Below are 11,410 nucleotides of genomic sequence, written 5' to 3'. Positions count from 1 at the left end.
ATGTTCAATGCTTGAAAGAGCACAGAGACACGTTGTCAAACTAATACTGGGATTGAACATTAGAACTAGAACTGACGTTTGCCAAGGACTTATAGGATGGTGTTCGCTAGAATCTTATATCTCAATACAGAAACCTTTCCTTCTAGGGCAACTATTAAATCTAAGGTCACATTGCTTACCCCATCAGATCTGCGTAAATCGTTTATTAGAATACAGATACAATTGATGTAAACAGCCATGTAGCTTTATTGCCGATGTTAGTAAAATTCTGAAACGTTACAATCTTTCGCATTATATCGAGGACTTCATCTTATCTAGAACCTTCCCAAGTAAAGTACGTTGGAAAAAATTAGTAAAAGATTCCGTAAAACTGATTGAAACAAGAAAACGGTTAGAACGAATTAAACAGGGTGAAGACATGCAATTATTTAATGAAATCCATCAGACCTTAGAGCCCCATCCTATATTCTCCCTGTGGCCTAGTGATCCGTCGCTTAGCAAAGCCTGCAGGGTATTCATGAAGGTATGTGCGTACGCTAGGATCAATGATCCAACATCTTTAGATAGATAACTGTGTGAATATTGTGGCTTATCCCTTACATGCAACCTGAGTCATGCTATTGTCGACTGTGTCCTATTTATGCAAAAACGACTGGATGTAATGAAATTGTATTCACACGAAGAGCTAACCAATAATAAATTCCTCGTTAAAATGGTCTCTATCCGTAACATCGACGATCACGTGCGGAAACAAACAGTATTGTTTATATTCCTAGTCTGTAAGGGACTGGTATGAGATCACTCTATCTAAATGTCATTCGTTAGACAGTGTAAATCTAGAGGCTTAACTCTTTAACATTTTACTTCTTATTATTATATTTTGTGATTATTATTATATTCACTGTTTTGTAATACTCTTCATATTTGGAGGATCAATAAAGATATATATATATATATATATACATTACGACAGAATTGTCCTTATTGAGTGCACGGTCTGGTACAGAGAGAGAGAGAAATGGGGTTTAACGTTCACTCGACACAAACTAGGTCATTTCGGGACTAACATATGGTTTAATTTTTATTTCAATAATTCGCATGCGCGTAGGGGTTTTTAGCAGTGGGGGTAAAATTGGACGGTCTGGTACGTGCACGGATACGTTCGGATACGCTTCGATATGATCAACACGATTGCTACGACTGATCTCAATATATGATAAGATGTGATAGGATCACCACGATTACTCCACGATTCAAATCACGATTTCAATCGTAGTGCGAATCGTGATAGTGGCAACCTAGCATAATGCAGGGTAAATAATTAGTTGTCTGAGCCCATTTTTTAAGAGTTAGGTCCCTTTTTGTAAACGCATTTAAAAGTTTTCACCGTGACGTTAAAGTTAGAATAAATCTATAATATAAGGCTACGATATTACAGAAGACGGGTATAATTATATCTTTTAATTAACATAAAAAAGTGCTAAAAGATTTTATTAAGAAACTATTTTAAAAGATAACACAGAAAATTGTAGATCTGGACTTTTTGATGATAGGAAAATCAAGCCTACAATAAATCGTGATCCCAAGTTGCCATAAAGGGAGCGTAGTACGATTTACTGTGATGTGTCATGGGTACATTTGGGTAGGTTTGGGTAAATCATGATACCCTTATACGGATGCATATAAATGGTGGCGATATCACCACGGTGGAAGCGGACGTAAAATACAACTAACTCACACACAATATATATTTATAAGAATATTTTTATTTGTAATGACTGTACTGCACTGTCATTCGCATTTCGTTTCATTTACCGGTGTTAAATATGAATAATCCGCGAATGTTATTCTGTACCTCTAATTACACCATTTCGAGAAGTAGTCAATCTCATATATTTATTACCGAATCTCGCGTTCAAATTAACATTTTAGACAAAAATCTAGAAGAAAAAAACATTTCCATTCGTAATTCGTTTTTTATTTGAATCCTATGAATGGACTAAACCGGAAATTGGATTTGTTTACACTTAGCAACTAACTTTGGAAGTAAAAAAAGGTATTTTTAAGTGTAATTCGCCCTTTCTATCACGAATAATTTTATAAATAAAATAAACGAGTAAATGTTAATTTGATTTTCTCGAGAAATGTTTTAGTTTATTTCAAATTAAGACGAAAAACTTAACAATGAAGTTGTAAATACCGTTGTGAAGAAAGAAAACATGGCTGACATTGTCGTGAGTGAGAGACCTAGTTCAATGAAGGCTTTATTGAAATTGAAGTGATGTGATAACATGAAACAAACATTGCCTGAGTAGAGCGAAGCTGATATGATTGTTGTCAAATGTAAAACCTTCATAATTAAGTTTATCAAGTGATATAAAAATGTTTAAATAATTTGTTTTTCCAAATTAATTTTCATTAAATTTAGATCTAAATTACATACATAATTCTGTTCTAAAAAAAAGAACAAAAAAGTGTGAGAATTATTTTTATTGATGTCAAAAATATGTGACGTCAGTGATTAGACGTGTCATAGATATATTTCTGAGACGCGTAATCTCATTGTGGCGAAATTTGGTAAGTTGACATGCGCATTGCTAGTTTTGCCCAGTGTTTCCGGTCCCGGTCGGAATTGTTTTTGGACCAACAGCTTATAGATGACAGTGTCAGTTACGCTCCTATGTTACCGGTGAAGAGCATTGCAACACCCCACTACATATGATGTTTTAAAGCTTCAATCTATATTAAGCAACACTTCAATCACAGCGTCAGTCAATAGACACATTGGTGATACTGATAATGATAATAAAATGTGCAGTAGCCATTTAAGTAATTACTAATATGATAAAATGTAAAATGCATGCTTTTATTCTAACAGGCTTTTATTTTTCATGTGCAAAACCAATATAAGCCTAAAAGACTACCACGTACCCTAGTGCTTAATTTAATTTTGTCCCGAGAAAACATTGTCGGAATCCAGCATCATAAATATTTAACGGGATGAAAAACCAAGGTCCCATGTAGCCCTACACATTGGCATTCACGTAAAAGAACCCTCCGACTGGGCTAATGAAGACAGGCATTCTTATATCAAATTCCAACTGCCACAGGATCTTTTACATGCACACTAATGTATACACTGGACCTTGGTTTTTCATCCGATCCTAATCCCTGGTTGTACGTGACAAGGAGTAGGGGCCCCTGTCCAACCTCATGGGTTTTCTCCGGGTCCTCCGGTTTCCTCCCACTGCTAAAGACCCTTATGCGCAAGAAAATTATTGAATTAAAATTAAACCATATGTTAGTCTCGAAATGACCTCTTTCATCCTATCCGAATGACTAGACAGCTGTCCTTATCCGGCCCCCCGCCCTGTACCACTGACCTCTTAGATATATTTTATTTTCAGATGTGAGCAGGACATTCAGTGGATTTTATTAACATAATTTTCTGATCAGACCAAACAAAGATGCCAGCCACAAAATTAGACGGCCCTTTTAAGGGATTCATGGCTAGGAAAATAACCATGCCAAAATACCAGCCACCTGATACAACCAAACCTGAGAAAGAAGATAGCATGTATTCTGTGCGATGGCCGTCATACAGCAATGTAAGTTTATTTAGCTATAGCACAATCAGATTAAAAAACAGATCCTATTTCGTTTCGTTTTTTATAGTTCAAAATTTCATTTTACTTGTATTTACTACACAAGGATTTGGAAGAGTTGTTATATTACCGGTGTTTCAGTTGAAGTGAGGGATTAGCCAGTAAAACAGTCTGTTACGGCGACTTCTTGGTGTACCATGCATGGAATTGTGGGTAAACGACTAAAAACATCAACGCTGATTGATTAATCAATGTCATAGGGTCAAAAGCGGCTCGTACGACCCCTGACACGACCTTATAGTACAACTTGTCAGATCTTCATGTAGGGTAGGCCATCGAAAGTATAAAAAAACGAAACGAAATATAGATCTGTATCTTAATCAGATTGGCTATAACAAAGTCTGAAAAGGGCACTTTTAATGTCTGTCACAGATTTTCGTTTTTTTGTGTTTTATTTTTAATTCATGCCTAGCACAAAGTTAAGAAAATCAGATAAGCTCAAGTTCTTTCATTTGTTAGCGGTCCGGTTTTGGGGTCGACTTTTCAGAAACAAGGTCATACATGATCTTGAGTTGACATTAAAGGAGACAAGTCTTTAACTCAATATCATCCACAGTCTTCGACATTGAAAACACAACTTATTGGTTAATTTAAATCAGCAATGATGTTGTTATCTTACTTTGAAAAGATGGCTTCTGATATCCGTTATTTAAGACAAAATGAAAGTTTTAAAATTGGCACACAAATCACGTGCCAGAATGCTTTTAAGGTCCATTTTTATGATGTGACTCAATGGACGAGGCTAAACATACCCCACTGGAGAATACTACCAGTGTAGACTGGAATAACCAGACGATAATGGCTGCCATTCAGTTATATTGGGACTCTTTGCATATTTTGCCAAGAAAACTGACCTGAGATTTCAGTAAAAACAGAAACGATTGAAAGTAAATCAGTTTATATGCATTCATATTACATTATTATATGTGTTGCGATTGATTTGTGTCTATTTCTAGTTGCCAAAGAATAGCATTTAGTTACTTTAAGTTATATTTTCATGTAATTCTGTGTAGGATTAATACTTATAGAATAATTTAATTATAGAATTAATACTATCTATGTCAGGTTTATTTTGTAAATGATTTACAGAATTAATACTATGTGTTTTTTGTCTTGTAGAATGATGTACAGAAAAGAATTGATAATGTTTTAGGACCACTTTCTTTATTTGCTCCGTTTCCACATGAAGATGGTAAGTTATAAAGTTTAGTTTATCTTGTGCACTGTTTTATTATATCTTATGAAGATAAAAAACAGGAAGTTTATCAACGTAGATCTGTAAGCAAATAGTGATGTAATTGATACTTGCTCAAATTATTGAATAAATAAATAGAACTCAATGACTATTGAATACCGCTCGGGTTATGCATTGGTTCAAGAGAGTGTATCCCTACGCAAGTATACACTTGAGTGAACCATTAAGTAACCCCAGTGGTATTTAATGGTCATTGAGTTCTGTTTTTATTCTATAACTACATGCAAATTTAAAAATAGACTGTACTATCCAGATTATCAAAAAAAGATAATCATCACCAATAACGTTAAAATTCATCATAGGTTCCGCCCTTTTTTCTTTCTCTTTGACAAAAATTGTGGTTGCTAGTGTTGACGGCATTACAGTTTGACGTAATTCTGAAAGTGACGGCATTCTGGATAAAAGTAGTACGTGTCCAAGCCATTGAATACAACCATAGGTTATTCAATGGCTGTATTCAATGGTATTTGCATGTAGTTATAGAGTAATACAATATACCTGTACTTCCTTCTACTGTAAATTGATACTAATACAATCTGGTTAAAACACAGATCCTATTTCGTTTCGTTTTTTATAGTTCAAAATTACATTTTACTTGTCTTTTCTATACTAGGATCTGGAAGAGTTGTTACATTACCGTCATTTTGGTTGAAGTGAGGGATAAGCCAATAAAATGGTCTGTTACGGCGAGTTCTTGGCGTGCCATGCACAGAACTGTGGGTAAACCACTAGAAACGCCAAGGGTCAAAAGTCGCTCGTACGACCCCTGACACGACCTTATAGTACAACTTGTCAGATCTTCATGTAGTGTAGGCCATCGAAAGTATAAAAAAAAACGAAACGAAATATAGATCTGTATTTTAATCCGATTGATACTAGTCGGATGAACAGTGTACAAACAGAAATGCTGTTCTGTCTAATAGACATCATAATTGGAGCGATAAAAAACGAGCCTCAATTCATGGGAGACAATCAGGCTTGACTGGTATTCCAGAAGCCAAGGTAATAATATGCCTTGCTTCATGCAAACCTAAGAAGCCATGGTGGCTAAATGGGTAAGACGCTGGCTCGCTAGACTGGAGGTCGCATGTTCGATTCTTGCGTTGGCCGAGAAAGTTAGTCGGGATTTTTCAACATGGTTTCCCCTTGTCAGTGGTGCAGGGACTGAGGGCCTGACGAGGACAACTGTCTAGTCGTTCGGATAGGATGTAAAATTGTGGTCCTGTGTATACATTGGCATGCACATAAAAGTTTCTTTGACAGTTGGAATTCGTTATATATTGGCCATAGTGCTGCTGCCCGGACATAATTTCCCACATAGCACACTGTATGGTGTATGCCCGTCTTCATTAGCTCAGTTCAGAGCAGGACAGTACGATGTTAAACCCCATTTCATTTCATTTCCATGCAAACCTTTTCATTATTCATAAAACAATATTACCCTAGATAAAAAAAAATACCAAGATACTTAACTCAACTAATGCTAGGTTTCCACTATGAAGATTCGTGCTGGGATTGAAATCGTGGTTTTAATCGTGATGATCCTATCAGGTCTTATCATATATTGAGGTCAGACCTAGCAATTGTGTTGATCGTATCGAAATGTATCCGAACATATCCTGCACGTACCAGATCGTGGACTCAATAGGGATAATCCTATCGTAACGTATCGCACGACAATGGGAACCTAACATTACTTAATGAAATCTCTGTTTTCATCTCACAATTATGTATACCAGAGATACTGTTTCAGTTGAATATCCTGGCCATGTCCTATGTCGATTGGCAAACTCCTGACTGGGAATATGCCCAATCGAACGTCAATATTCAGAATTTAAAAACAAATTGACTGTGCACAATATCAATATCCTTAAGGTTAAAAGATCACTTTCTAGAACATCAGATACCCCTTCTCAGTTGGATATTTCACATGGCTAACAAATTGCGCTTCTTGAAGGCCTAACTCTACTCTAAACTGTCTATTCTCAATCGTGACCATCAGTTGAGAAAAGTTTAAATATAGAGGAAAAAAGGTGATATCTTTTGTTGTTATTTAATATCATATTTTCAGAACCTGAATATGAAGAAATAGAATTAGAAAGACCAATAACACCTATCAATGTAAGTAGACATGACTTGTAAGTAAATATTTTACGGTTCCGTAATATTATTTATTGGAGATAACTCTATCGATGTCTTCACTTGGGCCTATAGTTGTACAGAATATTTTGAAACATAGTGGTTTAACTAGCATCAAACCAAATGTGAACGAATATTATCGTCTGTCTGTCATATATGTATATGTCAACAATTTTGTGTAATAACTTTATATGGATACCCATATCTAACTGCAGGATCTTGTGTTCGTAAATCACAATTAATTCCAGGTTTATCTTCAAATTCATGAAACCTGGTGAATGCAATGTTAGATAGAGGTCTTATGGACTTTTTAATACTTACTTGGGGCATAAGGATCAACCCTACCAACATTGAGAATATTTCGATGTGAAATACAATGTTCTGCTTTCGTACTATAAAGATTTGTTTTATTTTATTCCAGGAAGAAATAAAGATTCAACCACCATCGCTAGATAAATTACAAAAATTTATACAAAGACGAATCGCTACAAAGCCTGATGTTCCTTTTCTTTCATTGGCAGATCAACAAAATTTGGTAAGCAGTTTACAAACTCAACACTATCCCATGGAAACTGTGGATGTGCCATTTTGGATACGAGTGAGAGAGAGAAATGAGGTTTAACATCCACTTGACACAAACTAGGTCATTTTAGGACTAACATATGGTTCAATTTTATTTCAGTAATTCGCTTGCGCGTAGGGGTCTTTAACAGTTGGAGGAAACCAGATGACCCGGAGAAAACCCACGTGGTTGGACAGGCGACCCAAGTCTTTGTCACATACAACCAGGGAATCAAAACCCTGTGAGTTGACTCAATGACAGACCTTATGATACAACGAGAACACGCTAACCATTCGGCCATCCCTCCCATTTTGGATGAAACTAGTTAGACTTATTGCCGTGGTTTCTGTTCCCTGCTTGTAAGTGACAAGGAGAAGGCTCACCTGTCCAACCTCATAGGTTTTCTCTGGGTCCTCCAGATTCATCTTACAGCTAAAGACCCCAGTGCACAAGCGAATCATTGAATTAAAATTTGGGCCATATGTTAATCCCGAAATGACATATTTTGTGTTTAGTTGGCGTTTAACCCCAATTTCTCTTTCTCTTTAAACAGTAAACCCATAGACCAGTGCAGCCAAATTTTGAACCTCACACTAAGAAAATGACTCATGTCTCTCTAGGGTTGTATTACCATGTTTTTATTTTACAAAATTCAAATATTATTTTATATATTTTTAACCAGGTGTGCCGCTATTTTTTTATGTGTTTAGCAAAAAAAGATTGAGAACCACTGCCATAGACAATTCTCACCTAAACTGTGTCACTTTAATTAAAGCTACAGTTGGACCAACTTGTTTATGCCAACAATAATAGTTTCCCCAAGGTTATTTCCCAAGTTTATTTCACAGATATTTTCCTGTTTATATTTTCCTGTTTATATTTTTACTTTTAATGGTTAGAAACATGACACAGGGAAAAGTTTATTTATAGAATATTGTGAAAGTTGATAGGCTGGTTGATTTGAGCTAACGAGGTAGAACAGTGTTGAATTACGATTTTTGTGATTGTAAATGTTTTCTTCTCCACCTGTAGGCGGAGGACTGGGAAGTTCTAACTAGCTTAGTTTTCAAAAGTCGTTGCAACTCACCGCTGTGGAAAGTTTTAATATTTATTTCTCGAGAAATAAGCCTAATGTGTTGTAAACAAAACTGCCACACTCCAATGTATGTGCCAGAAACGTTTTAAACAAATAATCTAAACGACAGCATTTTTTGTCCTCGCAATAATAAAAGTAGTGAGACGGCGAGCTTTCAGCCAATGAAAATCTAGTAAATAGCGAATAACAGTAAATACACGTGACCTTAAGGAGAATTTAATAGATCACCGTCGTTGTTTTGCTATAATATAATTAGGTCGATTTTTTTTAGCCAAACTCGTTGTAAATCATATTTCTAATGAAAAGAAAGTGTGTGCTATTAATACTGGTATTTACCGGTGTCGGCTAACATGTAATAAGTGCATAAATGTGAAAGATTTAGGTCAGCAATGACTCATTGGGTAGAGTGTCAAACTGACAGCTGCTTACCACTTGGCGATTATGTGCCGTGTTTTCGGACCCTTCACCCCGTCAGACGGACAGTTTTCCCCGATGCCAGACAAGCTTTACCCCTCTTACCCCCGTGAAGCCGCTGTCAGTAATACCTGACGGGCTTGTCCTCTCTCAACAAATTCTTAGCTGTTTGTAGCCTGTGTAAATGTGATGAATCAATTTATTATTCTTAAGAAAGTACACGACACTGTGGAATTAATTTTTGCATGCATCGTGTTTAACGTCCCACCACAGTTCCGAGTATTAAGATAATTTGAGTAGGGTTGGAAATGTTGTTTGATAGCAATGATATAGGCCTATATATAATCGAATGTAATAATGTAATAACAATTAACTGATGTTTTGTGGACAGTTATTTGTGTTTGCTAAATTATGACTCTTTGAAATTAATGCATAGGTATAATACAGGTTGTGTTCTAATAACTGGCTAAAATGTCCCTTGTTTGTCCATTCTCCTATTTTAAAAAATATATATAGACTACATGGTCTTGCTCAAAGTAACGGTCTATGGGAGTTTTAAAAATAAATTATTTTTTTTAACTTTTTTTATTAAAGATAATTGGATTATAGAGCAGGCAACCCCACTCTCCAAAAAAAAAAAAAAAATACAAACAGATATAAATATTACAATCACAACATAATGAAATTACAATAATAAATCAAATACATAAATATACACATATATATATTACATTCACTCACACACACATTTACACACTACACATACACTAATTCATTGATAATTAACATCAAACAACCGAGAAAAAAATGTACCATAATAGACTAAAATAAATATGTATGCTGCACATGTCTGATATATAAAGAAATAGTTAAGATTTTTAATACATGTAGTTCAAAAATTAAACATTAAATATTACTGTAATGACTTTAATTGACAAAAGTTCTGATTTTAATGAAAATGAATATGGAAAAAACAGTATGTACAAGCTCTGTTGATAAGATATGAATTTATATGCTTGAATCAGCATACAATAGGTATGTAAAAACATATATACAAAGTCATTTTAAAATTTAATAAAACATGTTGATTTTGATTTTATAATTATACTAAATCATTCATGGACTAAAGTGTACAAAATATGCATAATGAATTTGTTATGGTTAATATATGTTATAGCGAGTTCAATGATAGGTTCAATATTAACAAAGATTACTTGAATTGTAAAACTGTTCAAAAATTAAACTCGACTAATGATACAAATTTAAAACATTAGTTTTACTATAAAATAAAACAAAATTATAATCTGATGGAATAACTTGATTTTAAAAATATCAGAAATCAAGAGAAAAAGAATCACTAAACTTCAGCCGATCATAAGGGACAGACACAAAAAAAATCCCTGATGTAAGAGTTATAAACTATGTGAGAATGTAGCATTCAACTGAGGATAAAATCCATGCTTCCATATATTGCTTTAATTTTAGTAATGCCAGGTTAAAGGTGTACAAAGAATTGGGGATAGAAAATCATTTTAAAGAAAAGGAAAAAATAATAATACTTTTATAACAGATATTTGTTGATGTAATAATGAAAATATATATATTTATTTTTTATATATATGGTTTTTACATTCAACATTCTTCTTCATCATCATGATCATCATCATTATCATCCATAGCCATCTCTGTGGGTGTAGGTGTGAAATTTTGACAGTCTTTACATCCACATAGATCTGTACATGAAAGAGCAGCAACTTTACACGAACATCTACAATTAATACAATTGTGTGATAGATTAAATTTGCTCAATTAACAATATATTACCAGTAATATAGTAACTTAGCTCAGTCTTCCTAGGTGAATATTAATTTCTAAACTATAATTCTTGCATGATATTTATACTAGAATATATCGCCTAAAACTACGAAGCCCAATTAACCGGCCCACTAGATCCCTACATCTAAATTTTTTTTGAGCAATGCAATCTCTAAATGAAATCAAAATCTTAAATTGCTTATTTAAATAGCATTTCCACCTGGAGGATCAATAATCTTTGCAGATCTTTTCACGGCTTAGACTAATTGCCTTTGATTTTTCTGTAAAGGCTATTCCAAACTATGCTCCCACAAGACGGCAGGTTTTGTTTTAGACCAATCACCGACGGAATATAAATTTGACAAAGTTCCATGGAACCTGACTAAATGATTCTAATAAGAATGTAATTTTAAATATTATGTGCTGTACTTCATATTTCTAATATTACTTTATTGAAAATGATA

The 11,410-nt window shown here is 34.4% G+C and overlaps 1 long non-coding RNA gene across 1 annotated transcript; it reads left to right on the top strand.

Annotated features, from left to right (window-relative positions):
• Window positions 1-2,229: 2,229 nt before the first annotated feature.
• Window positions 2,230-7,042, top strand: LOC126817824 (uncharacterized). The gene is made up of 4 exons (XR_008787958.1): window positions 2,230-2,343; window positions 3,408-3,608; window positions 4,785-4,857; window positions 6,992-7,042. It is a non-coding gene; the product is annotated as an uncharacterized LOC126817824 (long non-coding RNA).
• The last annotated feature ends 4,368 nt before the right edge of the window (window positions 7,043-11,410 follow it).

Source organism: Patella vulgata, chromosome 4 (genome assembly GCF_932274485.2).
Source record: "Patella vulgata chromosome 4, xgPatVulg1.2, whole genome shotgun sequence".
Lineage (NCBI taxonomy): Eukaryota > Metazoa > Mollusca > Gastropoda > Patellidae > Patella > Patella vulgata.
This window is presented reverse-complemented; position numbering and strand designations above follow the sequence as displayed.